At 35.6% G+C, this 20,415-nt stretch overlaps 1 protein-coding gene across 1 annotated transcript in view; it reads left to right on the top strand.

Annotated features, from left to right (window-relative positions):
• Positions 1-20,415, top strand: part of DMD (dystrophin) — a 1,998,908-nt gene that overhangs the window by 84,495 nt on the left and 1,893,998 nt on the right. The gene's annotated exons all lie outside the window — the stretch shown is intronic.

The raw sequence follows: 20,415 nt of genomic DNA, 5'->3' as shown, positions 1-20,415 counted from the left end.
TGCATCTTTTGAGATGGGAATGCCTGAATTGAAACATTCACAAAATTGTGATCTTTGCTACTTTTTTAAGTTACATGCTCATTTGTTTTGGTCCATTTCTTCTATAAAATATAAGCTTTGATATGTTGTAATGGGGTACAACACTGAGATTAAATGTATAATATGGATAGTTGACTTTTACTGGAATTTAGATGTTTGTTACTTAGAGTTGAGAGTGAGGGGCCTTTAAGAAAGTAGAGATATTTATTATACACATTCTCTCCATTTTCCTGATAAAATATATCAAGAAAACAAATACTGCCATTTATTCCAGTTTTAGAGTGTGTTCTTTTTGTCTAGTCTTACCTATCACATGCCACCTATAGAGGCTTCAGAAATCATCAGAGCTATGATGGCATTTTCATGCTATTTTAATTCCAATACTATTCCAAATTGATGAAATGAGGGTGATGCTTAAAAGGCAATGTGCCATATTTTTGATGTTCAAATAATATAGCAAGATATTTCTTCTGGCCTGGCTCACTTCTCAGTTTATTACTTTTCACTTCCACATTCATGATCAAAGCAACTGAGAATTACTAAAATAGATAATATTTATGATGATAAATTACGGTTTTATTATGAAAATAAACCCATCTTTAATGGCATTTTAGAGGATAATTTAGGGGGAAAAAAGCCTAACACTCTCCTAGGTCTCTCCTATCCCTTGGCTGTCATCATTGAGTCCTGAGCACTTAATCCCACCTGAAATGTAAGGAGCATTCAACAAACCAGCTCTGTGAATGAATCCTACAGGCAAACTTGCCCAGGGCAAAAAGAGAGGGTGTTTTTATTTCAGTTTTTAATGCCATTTATTTTGGCAAATGAATAATATCTGTGACATTTTATTCTAGTAGCTATTAGATCATTAACTCAATGTGAGAACAAAAGGCATTTTGGGTTTTTTTGTTTTTGTTATTAATACTAGATATATTTGACAAACTCATTTGAGTTTTTCAGGATACGATCATCTGTTCATCTTTTCAGTTCCCAGATTCCTCCTGGTCAAGCCCAAATCCTAGCTCTTCACATACACACACACACACACACACACACACACACACACACACAGCAGTGCATTTTATTTTAGCATCCACTTGAAATTGAAATGGAAGTTGGGGAAGGGAAAACCTGAAACAGATGGATTCTTTTCCCAGCCAGGCAAAACTGAGCCTCTGTGTTTTAGGAAAGGTATTGATAATATGGTGAAGAGAAGGTAAGGGAGAGAAATGAAAGTTCTGGAGGGAGGTCCTCACCTTTTTGTACTTTGTTAGGTAGCTTCAAAGGTGCCAAAAGCAGAAAAAGGGTTCCGCCTCACTTGACTCAAGCCAAGATTGAGCATGGACCTATGCAAAAGTGCCTTTAAACTCAATCCTCTTAAAAATACAGTATGTTGAATGTGTTTTCCTTTTTTGAAAGTTAAGACATCCTGTCTTCCTAATGAATAATGGTAAAGGGGTGCCGACGTGCTCACAAAATTTTCAGGAAATCTAGATGAATCTCTTTCCAATAAAAATTGAATATCACCAGTGTCTACAAAAAGTTCTTTGGAAGAAGAGCAAGTAGGAAAACTCTTGCCATGTAATAAAGATAATGAAATGATCTATCATGGCTAGTTGCATTAGATTATTTGACTTAAAGGTTTTTGATAAAAATAAGTTTAGTGTGAATTATGTTAAAAACATCTATTAAGTATGTGCATCACTGTAGAGAGTGTCATTTATGCAATAGATTATATATTTAACCCCTTTTGGAATGGTAATTGTTAATCATTAATTAGACCAAATTAAAAATAAAGTATACTACATGTGAAGTCACTTCAATGAATAAAACAATTTCTGTGTGAACTAGCCTGCTGTTCAAATAAACTATAGTTGTGTTTCAGATACTACTTACCAAAATACTGATAGATTCCTGTAAGCACAGTTTTTAAACACTTACCTTGGAGGTTTCCAGGATCCTGAAAAGACGTCTATTGGTTTAAAATCCAACCGCAAAACAATAATAAAAAAAAACTCTACTCGAGGCCATATATAGCCCAAATGAAAATATTCTGTAAAGAGGATTCTGAATTTAAATAGCTTTTGTGGTTCAAATATTTGCAGTTAGCCCATTCTTAAAAGTCTGCAATTTTTTTTTCATTTGAGTATTGAATACAGATGATAAAACTCAACAGATGTTGGCTTAGATTTGAAAGTTTGTGACCCAGTAGGAGGTACTACATGTTGATAGTTGGCAATGTGATACCGAGGTATTAGAATTAATGTTCATGTTATTGAGAACCTAAAAATACATAAAATACTATAAAATGCAATGTACATTTTAGAGACCAAGCAAAATGTTTGCAAATAGTGTCCCTAACATTAAATGAAGAGTTTTGGGGTTTAATTTTCAAATCTTCAATTAAGAGGGTTGGATTAGAGGATTTATAAGGTTCCTTATATAGGTCATAACAATAAGTCCCTTAAGGAGTGCTTCAGTAGAGCTGAGAAAGAAACAAGGTCTTAAATGAGGGAAGAACATGTAGATGGTCCTGGAACTGCCCTTCCTATTTCCTTCCCCACCAGCGTTCATTGTGTTTCCTGGCTCACCATCTCCAGCGTTTGTGTTTCTTGCTCGGTTGCTCTGCCCAAGGGCTTACTCCAGCACCACGGCAGCTTGCTCTGCTGGGAACAGGAGTGATCCAGAATTATTGAGGGAGGGTGATGATGTCGCCAGGAGCAAGCTTTAACTACTAGGGGATGGGAATCCTTGGAAAGGCACCCCAGCCTCCTCTTCCTCTGGCAGGACAGTTCTGAAGCATGGTCCACACTGCTTCTCAGGGAACCACCAGAGGGATTGAGCCCCAGTTACCCCCATTACTAATTGCTCATTAATACATCCTTTCTTGCCTCCTCCCTCTTCCTAATCTCACTTTCTTTGCCCTCTCACGTATACTTTCTGAAATCAGAAAGAAAAGCTATCTGCATCGTAAGTCCTTGCCTTAGTGTCTGTTTTGCAAGAATCCAAATGAACACAGGGTGTTAGAGATAGATTATTTCACATGCTTAAAAATCAGGGCAAGGGCAGTGGAGATGATAGAAAGGGGGGCATGAGGGAGCTCATGCAGGATGAACTATGCTCTCTTTAGTAACTAAAGCACAGTCATCCATCAATATGGAGCAAGAGGTGGAAAAGAAGGAAACAGTTTGTGAACCTGAAAAACCCTGGGAAGGTTTAGAAGAGCTGCTCTAGGAAGCATGCCAGAATGTCACAATACATGAATAAAACACTCAAGGAACAGGAGAGAAAGTACATGTCATCCGTATATTTTGATTTCATTTTATTCTAAGTTACTGCTAAACATGGCAATACCCCCCCCCATACCTTGTCCCTTGCCACTTGTGCTTTTGACACATTCTAGTCCTTTCTCCTTGATGCGTCCATAGCGATCATTTAAAAGTGTAAACCAGGTTGTGTTCATCTCTGGTTAATGATTATTATTATTAGTCAGATTCTGATAGATCTTACTTTTTCCTCCTCTGCCTCTCTGTCCTTGCTGTGCTTCAACAACACTGACCTGTTCTCATTCTCACATGGCAGACTCAATTCTGCTATTGTGTCCACCAGCAATACTTTGCTCACTCAACCTCTCTCAGCTTTGATCATCACTGAATATATAGTGAGGTGCATGTTGTCAGGTACACTGTCTTAGCGTAATACATGTTTTCGCTGAATGCGTTCATTAGAAGAGAAGAGTAGGGGTTAGTTGATGGTAGGTAAATAGTAATTTACTGAAGCTCAGTGTCTCCATCCTGTGATGTTTCACTAGCAAAGAGTAGACCTTGAGAGAAAGTAGACAGTAGTTAGAATTCAGTACTCTGGATTGTGTGGAAGCATGTATAGGCATGGTCTGAGATGTTGTTCTTTGGACAGAACACAGAAGTGGTCATTTGCAAGTCTACGTAGGCTGGGCATCACACAGTGGATTGTGTGAAATAGGAGTGAGTGATGCTACTATTAAAGATGACGAGCAGTTCATAGGTGACAGGGTTAGAGTTAGTGTCAAACATAGAAGTTGTAGTTGGTTAGTAGTACTTTTAGTGAGAAGCCCTTTGAAATCGGTAAAGGGGTTTATTGTTGTGGATAAGGAGATTGACATAAATGGGGAGAAAGTTAGTGTTGAAACATGAGGTGACACCAGGACAAATGGCCGGTTTGGCTTGGTTAATAGAACACCTATGATGCAAGAGAGGCTATGCTGGGAATGGTTCAGCAGACCTGATTGCAGGGAGCTTCTGAGGGCAGTGTATCGGGTTATCACATGCCAAAAAAATACTTCATTTTGGAGACTTGAGTTTTCTCATTAATTTTATCACTAATCCGTTCATTTTCAAAATGTATTTCAGGATTTCACATCAGGTTGACTTTAAAGCTTATACCCAGATGAAGGTTTCTTTTCCAAGCACCAAGTGAGGCAGTTGGTCCTATTCTGTGCTTAAGAGTGAAGCAAGCTTATGCTGGCTCTGCGAGCAGGATTATTAAATAACCAATTACTATTCAGACCGTGTTACATTCCTTAAAATTACTCAAGCAAGAGTCTTGAACTTGTCCAACCCGAACACATCTGATATCCTCAGCCAAGTAGGGGATGTAAATTAGGGAGCTTCTGGCTTTACTACTGTGGAATCTGGCATACTTTTTTCCCTTAGGACTCCATGACTAATGACCTGAATTGTCTAAATTTCCAGAGTAGTCAGGTCTTCACTGGTAAGCTTGTTTTCATCATTTCTGCTTCTGTTTGGTCCCATATTATTTGATGGTACAAAGGATATTTTACCTGCAAATTTAAGCAGGTTAAGATAATCCTTTAGTGGATTTTTTTTCTCCATATTCTGTTAAGGTGTGATTCCAGACATCCTAGACATGTTTTTGTGATAAAAGTTTCACTTTCTCAATAACATGAGGAAATTATAGAAGTAGGTAATGGTTTTGTAATCAGGACATGTGGGAGGCGTCCCTACGCCCATGCTTATTGTATGCCTTTAAATCAGTCATTAATCTTCAGGGGGCCTCTGTCTTTGCATTCAAAAAAGGGTAGATCTTAAATGTTCTTACCACACACACACACACACACACACACACACACACACACACACACAGAATGGTAACTATGTGAGGTGAAGGATCTATAAACCTCACTGCTTTAATCATTTCACAATACATACATGTATCAAATTATCATGGTGTATACCTTAAACTTATACAATGTTATATGTCAGTGAAACCTCAACAAAATGGGAAAAAATACAAATGAAAACTGACACAATAATGATCTTTTCCTGACTATTGTCACTACTTTCAGGGATCAAATAAGATTAAGTGCAAAAAAAAGCAATAAAGATGAGTTACTTTTAATAACTGTGTCTTTAATAACTACCAAACCTGCCTGGTCCAAGGCCTTTAGTGATCAGCTGCATGATTCTCAAATCTAGCAGAATTTCTTTTAAGTTGAGACCAGTATGAATCCTCTCATTCTGACTGTATGCTCTTTTTTTAATGTTTGTTTATTTATTTTGAGAGACAGGGAGAGCGAGCAGCTGAGGGGCAGAGAGAGAATATCCCAAGCAGGCTGAGCGCTGCCAGCACAGAGCCAGATGTGGGGCTCGATCTCACCAATCGTGAGATCATGACCTGAGCCAAAATCAAGAAAGAGTCATATGCTTAACTGACTGAGCCACCCCGGTGCCCCCTGACGGTTTGCTCTCAAGGGTTTGAGGTGTGTTTTCTTTATATTCTCAGCATAAAAATTCTCTGTCCTGCATAGGCCAGTTTACTCACTTTTATCTTGCTAGTCTCATTATCCCTTTCTGGAATCTTTTCATTTTGGTTTTAAAGCATTACCGTGTTCAAAAATCCATTCTAGTATTATAGGTACCACAACAATTTCCCTAAGTGCTTCGAATCTCAGTTCATTCTGTGAACTTTTGTTCCACGTTTTTACCCAGTTCTCAGCTTAATTACTTGCTAATTATTTCCGGTGGATTTTCTTTGTTTCTGTAATTTTTTATAAAGTTCTTGAGAGCAGGTGCTATCTTTTAGGTTTTCCATGTTTTTGATTCATTATTTATAAAACATTAAGCCACAGCTAATGTTTTCAAGCTTTATAGGACTAATACCATGTTCATAGAAGTGTTTCCTTGAATGACCATATATTTATCATATTTATCCGTAGTTTTGGCACAGTCTCCACTTCTCTGTGATGGACAATTGTGTCACTTAACTCGAGAACAATTAAATGCATGTGTAGTGAATGTCTCAGAAGAAAGTGAAGAATGAGCTTTCATCATGTATGGATTTGTTATTGTTGCTAAAAATAATGTGGTTGTTCTGTGGGAGTTTCATTAATTTATCCAACAAATACTTAATAATAAGCATAAGTGAGAAAAGGCATGTCCTCATCATAGAGTCTTTGGTAATGCTGAGGTTGTGTTTTCCAGCATATTTTCAATGCTCCTGCTAACTGGAAGTGTATATTATCAAATGATCGATTCTCAAATATCCAAATGAGGTCCTCTGCTCTGTAATATGTACAATTTTCCTAAGTGGTTGCTGTGAAGATACAGAGTTTTGAGGAGAACTTTATGACCCGGGCTGACGGGTTTAGCACGATTAACATCGATGTAACTCCCTGGTGTGATCATTCTTCCCTGGGAACTGGAATCTGGGAATATTGAAGTTATTCCCTTGTACAGTACGTTATTTAAGCATTAAACACGGACCCTACTTTTTGAGTGACCTATTGTTAGACACCTATGAAAATACAGTACTATTTATGTTTGCATAAAAATAGCTCCTATACTTTATTTTGAATATGATAAAGTAAACTTGTTAAAATAAATATGAGTTAGCAGCTTCTTCTGTTATTTTTGTTTGTTTGTTTGTTTCAGATTTATGCTCTTCTGGTGTGATCTGGACTCTTCACTTTAACAAGCTTACCATACAGGAGATTTTTATTTTCAAAATAATGAGGACTAGCGGCAACTGTAGATGGAAATATAAAATGTGAACATGCTAAAGGGCTTTCCCTCTTAGCTACACATTTCTTGCAGTAGTATTTAAATTATCTTTTCAGAATTATTTTGGCATCCATTCCCATTACACAATAATATAAGACAGAGAATATTAGAGGAAAATGATTGTATTTTAAATATTTCTAAAATATGTTTCGTTTTGATCCTGTCTCATAGAATTATATTCCATTTATGGCACAACCTATTTCTTGGTCTTTTGAGGTATACATTGAAAGAGTACTATATCACTGTTGGCAAGTTACTCATCTACCTATGAGTATCTACAGTTGTGTCATTTTACAGTAGCTAATATTGTGTAAGAGATCATTTACTCTTCGCAATATATTACATAGACATACTGTTAAAATGCATTGTGTATATATGACAACCGATCTTGAGGGGAAAAAAAACGTCCATGAATCACTCCTGTAACATTTGGAATTAAATTCATTAACCAAAATAATGCCATGCTTTATCTTTTAAATTTTGCTTCCTTAGCATCTGGCCTGTAGTCTGTCTAATTACATTATAATAGCTCTGTGTTGCAACAGATGCTAGAAGGTTTTTTTTTTCCAACAATGATAATTTTGTTTCATATTTTGGAATACCTGCTTTGCAATTGTCTTTCCTATTTACTAAAGCCAGGAGGGGAAGAAGCCTATTTCTTTTGTCATTTGAAAAGTATTACAAGCTCATCTTTGTTCAAACAGCCAGAACTCTATACTTCTCACGTTAAAAACTTTTTTTTCCAATTAGTTTTTGAGTACTGCGCTTCTGGTTCTGAAATCAAGAGACATGATTAGCCATCAAATGGCTAACATAAGGAACAGCACATCTCCGTTTTCTATGTATGCAATTAATATTCTTTTAAATGTTGAATAAATTAATATGATATTAGAGCTATACAATGGGCTAATTCCTTGTAGTGAATATAATAAAGTCTTATGAAGAAGAATCAATTTTTAAGAAAGTAATACAAATAATTATAACTCAGGTAGACTTTTATCAAGTTACACTGTAAAGGTCCTTTATATTTTACCCAAATCTTATTTTTGTACTCAAAGGGGATAGGCTGCTACACTTCCCAATTAGGCGGCACATTTGTTATTATTACTGAAAAAGCCTGTTTTCTTCTTCAAGCAATTATCTATTGATGTCTTTAACGTTAATAAGCGGCATAACATTATGAAATCTCTTTGAAAATTTCTGAATTTAGAAATAAGTTTTGGATGGGAAAGTTGAAAACAGACTCCTTGTTTTAATTCTTTTGTAGTGAAAAGCATTATATTTTATTATACATGTTCTATGTATCCTATCTCTTTGCCAAATGATTGAGATGATTATTTTCTATAGTTGCTTTTTTTTTTACTAAGATACAGAATTGTGTCTTTGTTGGAATCGTGTCATTAAAACACGTTAAGATAAATGGTGTTTGTCATTTTGTTGATCATCTAATTGGATTACATTGAACAGAACAGTATGTCACCTATAGCTATAGCAGACAGTATGCTAGAAATAAAACAGGGGAAAGCTGAAAAGTTAATCATAGACTATTGGTTCATATGATATTAGGAAGCAGTTTATTGGGAGACATCCAAATGATAGGCTTATTTTTTTTTTCCACAGAAGTCTTGGGTAGTTTTCTTAATATAATAAAGAAATAGCCATTAGTCAGGAAATGGAGCATTTTGTTTTTCTCACCTTCGCTATCTAATAGTGAAATGTCTTTTTGCGTGTCACTGTTACTGGTGTCAGAGTCTTCTACTTGAAAGGCTGAAGTCACTGACGGTTCCTGTCTTCACGCTGTGCTGTAGAGACTGCTTAGGTCCTGTGAAGAGAGATTTAAGCTGGAACGACAGAAGTGACGTTCAGTATGAGGACATTATCACCAGCGTTATCAGCATCTCCACGGTTGTCTATTGACTTAGGGGAAAGGAGGGAGAAATGTAACAAACACCAATCGCTTAGTCACAGATGTGTTTCAGTTTTAGTTTTCAGGTTTCTGTCTGTGTGAACAGAAGAATATACATGGCACCAGGTATGGTACCCCCTGACAAGCTGAATTGCAAATACCAAATGTCTTCATGTGTTGTGATGTGATCAGGGTATTGATAGAATCAGCAGCCATGCCTTCCAAACACAATTCAGCCACCTTTCAGCAAACTTTGTGGAGCACTTGGATTGTGCCAGTGGTTCTGTTGTGCGCACAACGATCAGCAAATCAAACACTCTTCCCCCAAGGCTATGCGCTCAAATGGAAGGTTCTTAATCTGGGAACCACAAATCAGGATAGGGTTAAAAAGTGCATCCTTATTTTCACTAACCTGTAACTAAAAATTACCATTTCTTCCCAATGATGAAAACAGGCAACGCAGTGCAGTGTTAGCAACATCTGTGAATTTATCACCGGTATTTTTATATCCTATCCTAGTGGTAGACAATCGGGAAGATCATTTTTATTAACCACTAGTTTGAATGTATGTTAATTATTGTACCTTGAAATAGAGAATGAATCGCTCATAATGCTCCTATGTTTAATATTTGCTAACCATATTGTAGGATAATTAATTTCCTTTGTCTTCCTATATAAGTTTCTTTTATTTCATGCATTTAAAAACATTCTGGGAAGTGTTCCATTTGCTTCACCAGTTGCCAAAAGGATCCATAGCACAAAAATAGTTAAGAACACCATGTCTAGAAGAGACCCAGGCGAATACATATAATACCGTGGTGCAGAACAGTAATAGAGGCACGTACCAGATGCTGTGAAATTGGCCATGACTGTCCCAGCCGGGAGAGCTGGAAAGGCAGTGTTTGATTTGGTCTTGAAGCAAATGTAATCGTTTCACGAGTGGTAACATGTGAGAGAGGGCCTGCGGAAAAGATAAAAGTAGGTGCCTAGTCACCCAGCGAGAGCCTGCAGGGTCAGGGACCAGAGAGTAGCTTAGTGTGACAAGGTACAATCTCTTTCTTTACGATGTTGGGGGCCTCCTCTGCTGTTTACATTCGTCAGTGTGCAGAATTCTATTTGCCAAGTTGTTTTTATTAATCATTAGCAAGGAGAAACTATGCTCTGGCTTTTTCTTTTAACTGACCCTATTTTATAAAGAGTAACGTCGTAGACAACAGCAGGAAGCATCAAAGAAGAGATCAAAGCTGTGTCAGCTTTTTAAATCTCTCATTATTTCAATCAACATCTACCTGTAAGAGGGGAAAAAAAAGATGAATCTGTTTCACCTTCCCACTTTATCATCATGTCTTCAGACAATGATCAGTCACTTTTCTGGCCTATGGGCCATAATTGGCTACCACTAAATCTCAAGAGACTGAACCACATAACTGGAATAATTTTTTAAACACCCACAGAGTTGTTCTTCAGTTACAATAGTCAAAGGCAGCTTTATATGCCATGCTCAGACTTTCTAAATTTGTGCTTTATCTGGCTTTCGGGGAGAAATGTCGATGTGACTGTCTAGATTATAATGAAGGTCACCCATAGAAGCAGCTATGATTTCAAGAAACTAAAGAAACAAAGTAGACTGAAAGACACATTAATGGACAAAGGTAGTCTATTTAAACTGCTCCTTCCTCTGGACAATTCTGCTTACATTCCTTGTTGAGTGAGAACCTCCATTCTTTTTGTCTTCTGTTTTTTAAAATTTTATTGTGGTAAGAACACTTAATATGGAATCTGTCCTCTTACCAAACTGTTAAGAGTACAATATAGTATTGTTAACTGTAGCTACAGTGTTATACAACAGATCCCCAGAGCTTATGCATCTTCCTTATCTGAAACTTTATGCCCATTGATTAGTAATTCCAAATTTTCCCTTTCCCCCAGCCCCCCATGGCAACCATCATTCCTTTCTTGGAGTCTGTGAATGTGACTATTATAGATACCTCACATAAATGGAATTGTGCAGTATTTGTCTTGCTGTGTCTGGCTTGTTTCACTTAGCATAATATCCTCCAGGTTCATCCGTGTTGTAGCAAATGACAGGATTTCTTTCCTTTTTTTAAGGCAGAGTAATATCGCCTTGCCTGTATATAGTGCATGTTCTTTATCCATTCATTCATCAGTGCACATTTAGGTTGTTTTGACACCTGGGATCTTGTAGATAGTGATGCTACAAACATGGGAGTGTAGATACTTCTTTCAAATCCTCATTTCAGTTCTTTTGGATAAATACCCAGAAGTGAGAATGCTGGATCATATAGTATTTTTATTTTTAGTTTTTTCAAGGAACCTCTATACTATTTTCAATCATGGCTGCATCATTTTGCATTCCTACTAACGTTGTACAGGGGTCTTAATTTCTCCACGTCGTCACCAATAGTTGTTATCTTTGGGTTTGTTTGTTTTTTTTTTTTTTTTTAATAACCATCCCAATAAGTATGAAGATGTGTCTCATTGTGGTTTTGGTTTGCATTCTCCTGATTATTACTGTTTTTGAGCTTGTTTTCATATACCTGTTGGCCACTTGGTTATCTTCCTTGGAGAAATACCTATCTTAAATTCTTTTGCCCATTTTTTATTCAGGTTCTTAGGTTTTTTTGCTATTGAGTTGTGATTGTTCCTTACATATTTTGAAGATTAACCCCTTATAAGATACATGAGTTGCACATATTTTCTCCCATTTTAGAGTTCACTTCTTTAAAAAAAAAATTCATTTTTCAGGGAGAGAGATGGAACATGAACAGGTGAGGGGGAGAGAGAGAGGGAGACACAGAATCTGAGGCAGGCTCCAGGCTCTGAGCTATCAGCACAGAGCCCGATGTGGGGCTTGAACTCACAAACCGTGAGATCGTGACCTGAGCCGAAGCTGGATGCTTAACCAACTGAGCCACTCAGGCACTCTTAGAGTTTACTTCTTAAACAGCTCTTTCAATAATTCTCTTTAAGACTCTTATTATTGGCTTTAATTTCAATCAGAAATCTGCCGAGACCTGAATGGACACTAGTTAACCAATATAAACTTACATTTGAAACTAAATGGTTATCTGTAATTTTCAACAAATAAGCATGGGAATGTTTTTTAAAGTGGTTGAAGTGGGGAAATTTAATATTCCAGGATGAAATAAAACAAATCAAAATATATAACACATTTAACTGTGTGGTCCAACAGGCCATAATTAGATTCACTTATATCACTGGGATTACAAATTGGATATATATCTACTTTATTAAATTTTTAACTGGCCAATAAAATTGATAGTATAATCATGAATATAATTTTCATTTGAGACTGTGAGCTTTATAATTGAACAAACTTGGGTTTAAATTACTTCTTAAAGTGTAATCCTGTGTAAAATTTTCAACTGAGTTTACAGTTTTCTCATGTATGAAGTTGAACTGAAAAAAAAAAATGACACAGGGACTTATTATAGCAAAATGTGTGATTGGTATTTTGTAAGTGCTTCAAAAACAGTCATCCTAATTACTTACTGTTTTTAATGAAAACCTATTCGTTTTATAGTTGTCAAAACAGTATATTCTTGATAATCCATATCCAGCATGATTTTGCTTCTTTCATAAATCGGTCATCTTAGGTTTGTTCCTTTACATTCCTGTAAACATTTTTTTTTTAAACTCCTTTTCCCCTATCAATAAAAATGTGACTTTATTGGATTTGGAGGTTAGTTTTATTTCAGGAAAAATGTTTTTATATCAAAAAGTATACTTTGAAACTCACACGTTTCTAATTTAAATTCATTATTAGTTTCTAAAGACCCTGAAATTATGACATGAACACAATAATTATAATTTTTGCTGAATGAATGAATAAATGATTCTTTAGGAACTTGACTCTCCTACACTACAGTTAATGCTTCTTTAACCTGTTACACATTCTGTTGCTTTGTTCTCGTTTCTGTTATAAATGCAGTTTTGTTATTTTGCGTATGAATCCCCATGCATAAATTCATAGTCGGTATGGGGTTTTAAATAATCATTACCATAGATTTTATACTTACTCAAGTGTCAGTTTCCTTGGATGGAGTTTTTGAATTTCTAAATTTAAAAAAAATGCTGATTTAAATTTAGTGTCTCAACTCCCCTAAAGTATTTTCACATCTGCTGCCTTTCTAATAAACTTTGTTAAATATGTCTTGACAGCAACTGATATTTATTCCTGCCCCCTTGGCATTTATGATGCTTAAACTTCTTTTTGAAAGCTTTCCCTCTGATGCATTTTGAGTTAATTCCTGCTTGTCCTCTGACATCCACCCAACTTACACAAAAGCTTTTAGCCACTTGCTGCCATAAATGGAGAAGTGCCATAGCATGACAGGATGGAGGCTGGAAACATGACTGCCCAGAAAACAGTAAATAATCTGCAAATCTGTATTTCTCCTAGAATTTCTTGGCCACGTGTAACTAGACATTTTACATTTCTACTGCCTGTCTGCTCCAACAAAATCTGATAATCAACTAAAATCTCTGTTAGAAGTAAATAGGGAAAAATATCTGATATAAAACTTGATATTGTAGGGGGAGCTAAGAGAAGACACTGTACATAGTCATACTGTTGTGATAGTAATAATGAGAAATAAAATAATATGAAGGAAATGGGTAATGAGGAACACTTTCAAATGTTTCAAGTTTGGCCTTAGAAAATCACCGGCAAGTAATTTAATGAAAAATATTTCAAAGAATAAATATTTAATAAGCCCTTACTATGGTGCAGTTTGCTGAGAAATGTGAATATCTGTAATATTACAAACTTCCTCCTATTAGAATAGACATTTTAAAATGTTGGATTTGGGGGCGCCTGGGTGGCTCGGTCCGTTAAGCGTCCGACTTCGGCTCAGGTCATGATCTCACGGTCCGTGAGTTCGAGCCCCGCGTTGGGCTCTGTGCTGACCGCTCAGAGCCTGGAGCCTGTTTCAGATTCTGTGTCTCCCTCTCTCTCTGCCTCTCCCCTGTTCATGCTCTGTCTCTCTCTGTCTCAAAAATAAATAAACGTTAAAAAATAAAATAAAATGTTGGATTTGGAGCTACATATGGTTAAGACTTCAATTTTCAGCTACTGTTCATTTTGGTTGAGGGGAGGGGTAAAGAGCTTAATCATTTTAATTAAATTGGTTATTTTATATTTACATTTACGTTTACCTCTGGGGCACCTGGCCGACTCTTGATCGTGGCTTGTGAGTTCAATCCCCGTGTTGAGTGTAGAGCTTCCTTACAAACAAACAAACAAGCAAAAAACCCAATATTCAGCTCTGACTATTAGAAGGTGATTCACATTTGAGAATGAAAGGTAGATTATGGTCTATAACTTGACACTGTGACCTGTCTTTGAGATAACCACTATTTTAGATTATAACTGATATTTCCCTAAAACTCTGAATTTTTGCCAGTTTGATAAAGTCACTTTTCTTGAATTAAGAATGGTTCAGTGCCTCTATATGAGCATTTTATTCAAATGCAAAAGTACTATGTTATTATCTAAAAATGTAAATAGCCTATATTTCCATGGTAAAGTAAAACCTTATTTAAATGAACTAACTCATTTAGAATTTATACAGTATGATCAGATTCTAGGAGGAAGTTTACCTGTGAAAGGAGTCTGTTACCTAAATCAGTAATGTATTCATGAGTCAAGACATTATATAAATTTTTAGTACTATCAGTTCTTCTTTTGCCCAGAAGTATCGATATCCTCTTAAATTAATCTCATTTATATTGTTCCCCTGAGGACCTAATTAATCATCAATTAGGATTACCTAATTTGAATTACCATTCTAAGGAAGAAAATAAAGAAATAATGATTTTCATCTTAAGATTTTCATTGCTTTTATTTAAACTTGCCTGAATTAGTAAAGTTTTACTATGAAATCACTCTGCAGTAATCTTCTAGTGATTATACTTTTCTGTGAGTCCGTTATGGAAATACATTGAAACTCTAAAACTAAAACTTAATTTTAAGAAGAAATTAAGTTAAAGTCCAGAATTCATGGGAATTCTGGCCACCTTTGATAGTGTGATGCTGGAATATTTATGGGCAGTTAACATTACTGAATTTTTTAATTGTATGTGAAGTTTTAAGAGATATCATTAGTTACTTACCAAGAGCCTCATTCCTGTGTTCTTTCCAAAAGAACTCTAATTTTGTTGAGATATCCATCTATACTATTTGGCAGTAATTTTCAAGGGAGAAAGAAGCCTATCCCCTTACCACAGAAAATAAATCATACTTCATTTATTCCATTTATGTGTTCCCACACCCTTTGCCATTTATAGGTTTAAGTATGGAATGGGATACAATTTGGGTCACCAAAACATGAGGCAACTTTTTCTTACCAACGAAAAAGATGCACTTAACAAGTATTTCCTTGTGCTTTGATTCAAGATAAACATCTTGATCGTGCCATTTAAGACAACATGGATGGACTTAGAAGGTATTATACTGTGTGAAATAAGTCACACTGAGAAAGACACATATCATATAGCTTTATTCATATGTGGAACCTAAGAAAACAAACAAATGAATGAACCAACAGAAAGCAGAATCGGACATGTAAATCCAGAAAATAAACTGATGGTTCCCGGAAGGGAGGGGCTGGGGGATGGTCAAAGTGGGTGAAGAGGAGAGGGAGATACAGGCTTCTAGTTGTGGAGTGGCAAGGTCACAGGAAGAAAAGGTAGAGCATAAGGAATGTAGCCAATGATATTATAATAGTGGTACGTGGTGACAGATGGTGGCCACACTTGTGGTGAACACAGCATAATGTATAAACTTGTCAAATCATCCTCTTGTACACCCGAAACTAATACAACATTGTGTGTCAACTCTATAAAAATTTTTAAAAAGAGGTATGTATATCTTGATTATATGTGTGTTCTGTATATATAATTTAAAATGTAGAATATCTCGTGCACCTGGGTGGCTCAGTCTGTTAAGCATCCAACTGTGGCTCAGGTCATGATCGCGCGGTTTGTAAGTTTGAGTCCTGCATGAGGCTCTGTGCTGACAGCTCGGAGTCTGGACCTGCTTCAGACTCTGTGTCTCCCTCTCTCTCTCTGCCCCTGCCTTGCTCGCAGTCTGTCTCTCTCTCTCTCAAAAATAAACATTACACTTGATCTTAGCCAAAAGGCTGAGAAGCGATAAAAATAAATAAACATTAAAATAAATTAAAATGTAGAATATCTACTGATTTATACGTGATTCAGTAAGTATTTACTGAGCTCTTATTATGCAACTGGACAGAATGGACTCAGGGTCTGAACTACTATACAATGTGTATAGTATTACATTTTAGTTGAACAGGTAAGGCGTTCACAGAAATGAATCATTATTACTATTATTAGTTCTCTCACTTTAGGAAGACTTAATTCTAGCATTACTTTGTAATGTAATACTTTTTTAAAAAAATCCATTTCTAAGCAGTCATTTGATGAGGAAAAAATTTAACTGTACAAAAAAAAAGTTAATTAGGACTTTGTCAAATAACATTGTCTGTATTTCCTTCAGGTCTAACATTATACTCAGTGAAGTGTAACACCTGATTTTTTTAAAGTAGAATATTAAAAATGTTAGGATTCTAGGGTAATAGCCATTCTTTGGGGGTTTCTTACATAGAAATATTCAATAGTATGCTATTGAAACATACTACATTTTTTGGACATTATATTACAAAGACAATTATTTTGGTGAATAAATTTTAGAACCAAGTCGAGGGCATAATGGAGGGAATATTTTTTTGTTTCAAAGAAAAAACTTTCTAGAAGAAAATGTCTATTGTGGTAAACAACTTGAACTTAATTAAATAGGACTTTTGGAAATAACCTGTGAAGTCCCGTGAATCTAGAGCGCAGTGGTTATATTAATGTTCTAGGAAAGTTTACGAAGTTTGGATTGTATTAAAACTTGAATTTGAATATGTTAGCTCAACTTTAAATAGTTTGGAATGAATATTGAAAGCCTTTGAAAGTTCAATCAAAGTAGCACAGTGAAAGCAATGTGAATGAAAGCATATTGCAAACTTGAACAAAGTGGGGGATACCTGTATAACCAAAAAGAAGCAAATTAAAAAAAAGACAGGAGACAATACCATTCTTTTCATGTTTATTATTTGCTTCCTCAATTTATAAAAGGAAATAGACATTTATTAATTAATATATCAGGTGCTGAGCATTCAGAACACACTATCACATAAAATCTCCCCAACAGCCTTTTGAAGTAGTTTTTCTCATTTCCGTTTTATTGATAAAAATAGTAGACTTCACAGAAACTAAGTAACTTACACAAGATTTTACAGTTGCTAAGTGGCAGAATCTAGACTGAAATCCTGATTGACTCCAAAACATTATTTCCTTAGCTTTATCACGACATTAACGATACAGTTGCCCCTTCAATACATTTAGAAGTGTGTTTTTCTTTTAATATGAAACCAAATAAATAAGCACCATAAGCAACCCACAGTCTCTTACAGAGAACCCTCAATGTAACAATTTCTAAAGCATTGAAATTGCTTCTTCAGGAAGCAGTTAGTTCAATCACTAACTGCTCTTCAGGATGTCACATGAGTCACATGGCTCTAGAATATACCATCCCATTCTCCATCCCTACCTGCTGCTTCTTAGTTGGCCACACTGACCATTCTATCCACAGATTATAGTTGTTTTTTAAATAAAGACATTTTCTAGGAGTCGATGACATTTTAGAGAGGTGAAGTTAACTTGTTAAGGGTTAGTATAGGTTGATTATTGAGATATTCTATCCAAACATAAATGTATTTTTGTCATGGCAATTAATGCAATTTCATAGTTGAGACCCATATAGTTCACTAACTCCAAATTGTTCAGTTTTGCCTCTTGCTCTTGTTTTATTTATTTAAAAAAAATTTTTAGCAAAGAAATACATGGTACTTAAATGAAATTTTTAAAGTATGATTTTAAAATGAAGGCAAGACTACACACATCTAACATCTTTCTCCTAAACAATTTTTTTCCTAAGTACAGTTAGCTTTTGAGGTGTTTATTTTTTTAATATGAAAGGTAATTGTCATTTAAATTGTTGCACAATATTCTCTCATATGGTTGTAGTATAGAGTTAATGTTGGATCAATATGCCCTTGTACAATTACAGCAATTTAAAACAGCATCTGTTTGGATTAAGCCAGCATCTATTCAGTGTCCAGGGGTCAGTGTCCACTCCATAATGCTGCCACATATTTTTAAAATTACTGCCTATGTTTAGTATATTGTTTGTCCTTTAATGTGGCACTTTAGGGCTGTTACCAAATTTTGGTTATTTTGTAGAGTGCATTTAACGTTCTTGTGCATAAATCTTTTGGGTTTTCCTCGTTCTCTAGTTGTCACTTATGACCAATCACAAAGTATATAAATTGTACTGATTTTTCTTGGTTGTAAAAAAAAAAAAAAAAAAGTAAAGAATCATTACAATAATGTTTTTGTAACGTGAAATACTGTCGTTTTGAAGATGTAATTTTTAAAAATAGTCTATTTTGCCTTTAATAAAGAAGATGAAGAATTTATACCGTTGTATAGCAAATGTCTTAATTTCAGCATTCAGTGAAAATTATTCTAGGTACAATTTAAATAGAAATACAGCTAAATTATGTTCATAAAGTTTATGTTAATTTCAAGTTATGTTTTGGCCCAGTATAACTCCTGTAGAGTGATAAACAAATCGTTGGTTTATAGCAGATATTTGATGAAAGTTTGCTCGTCAGGGCATCAGCAGGAAACACACACCATGGTGAGATGGGTAAAGGATGAGAGGTAATAAAGGGGCATATTACAAAGGTGTGTACAAGGTTAAGGGAAACTAATGGGAAGTTGCAAGTGGTGCTAGCAACACTAGGAAGACTTTACCTCCTCACAGGCCTGAAGAGGGAAAAGGCCACTGTAACTAGAAGCTGGAGATGGAGTAGCTTAGAGGGAGGCCACCCAACTAGAACTCTGGCCTTTGGAAGACACATACAGCCTTTGGCAACCTAAGCCCTGACAGAGAAGGAGCATTAAGAGCATACATCCTTCAGACTCACTTGAAAATTATATATGTATGTATGTGTGTATATTATATACATATATATTACATATATATTTGTGTGTGTGTATGTTATATACATATGTTATATACATATACATATATATATTGGCCAAGTCTTTGTGATGTTTCCAATATGCAGTGACAGTAGTCCTGTTCACAAAGAATTGGTTTGCACCATTAAGTACTATATACCCAAAAGGTTAGTAACTTGCTCCTAGGCATAACATCAGCACATAGTGTCCACTAGGATTCAAATACAGCTATATCCAACTCCCAAGTCCATATTAACCAAATTTGGTACATTTACACAAAATGGAGAGACAGCAATTTTCATGACACTGGCAGTATTCTCTGATGGAAAGAGTTCCAGTCTTGTGATAAGTCAAACTACCGTTTTCTCTTCTGGTAAATGGGGTTGAACCTTTTTTTTACTGAATCGGCATCTATATTCTTAAATATCTGTGCCAGGCACAGTTGCGTGTTGCAATTGAAGTCTGTTGTGCTATATTATGGGTAAAATCACACTGTATAGCAGGATAAAACAGATCCGTTTCTCTTAGTGAGACTAAGCAATATTGCTCAGAGTACGCTGTCCTGTAGAACTTAATGTAATAAAAATATTTTCTATCTGTAGTAACCATTACAGTAGCCAGTGGTCACATATGACTGTTAATCCCTTGAAATGTGACTAGTGTGGCTGAGACATGGAATTTTAAAATTTATTTTTCATCAATTGAGATTTCAACTGCTTCATGGATATTGTTTTAAACAACAGTAAGAAAATAGTAAAGGTGATAATATAAAAATTGTAAATACAAAGACCCAGTGTAAATTTCACTGGCTTACACCCTGTCGTGGTAATAATTTTAGAGTGACATCTGAATGATTAATGCATTTCTATATCTCTTTCAAGGGGTATGGGAGCAGGGGTATGAAAAGATGGTAAACCCAGAGCACAAACTTGTAGATGTTTGGCAGTAAATGAGACTGGACCTATTTGAGATTGTCTTCTTTTCACTATTCAGGATCACAGATTGGTTACACAGAACTTTGTCATCTTTTTTCAGCTTCCATTTAGAACAGTCTAAAATACCTTTGCTAATGGTTAAAGGAAAAATTCTAATGGAATTTTTCAAAGTACAGTGTTCTGTGATATCTCAGAAGTGATAAAGCTATAAAAATTATAGTTCATGCATTTTTTTCACGTATACCTTACCTTCTCAAACAATAAATGAGAGTCTTAAGAGCAACTATGGTTATTTACATTATGGAGGTGGTAGAGAGGGCAGGAAGGTTCCATACAGCAG

This window comes from Panthera uncia, chromosome X (assembly GCF_023721935.1).
Source record: "Panthera uncia isolate 11264 chromosome X, Puncia_PCG_1.0, whole genome shotgun sequence".
Lineage (NCBI taxonomy): Eukaryota > Metazoa > Chordata > Mammalia > Carnivora > Felidae > Panthera > Panthera uncia.
This window is presented reverse-complemented; position numbering and strand designations above follow the sequence as displayed.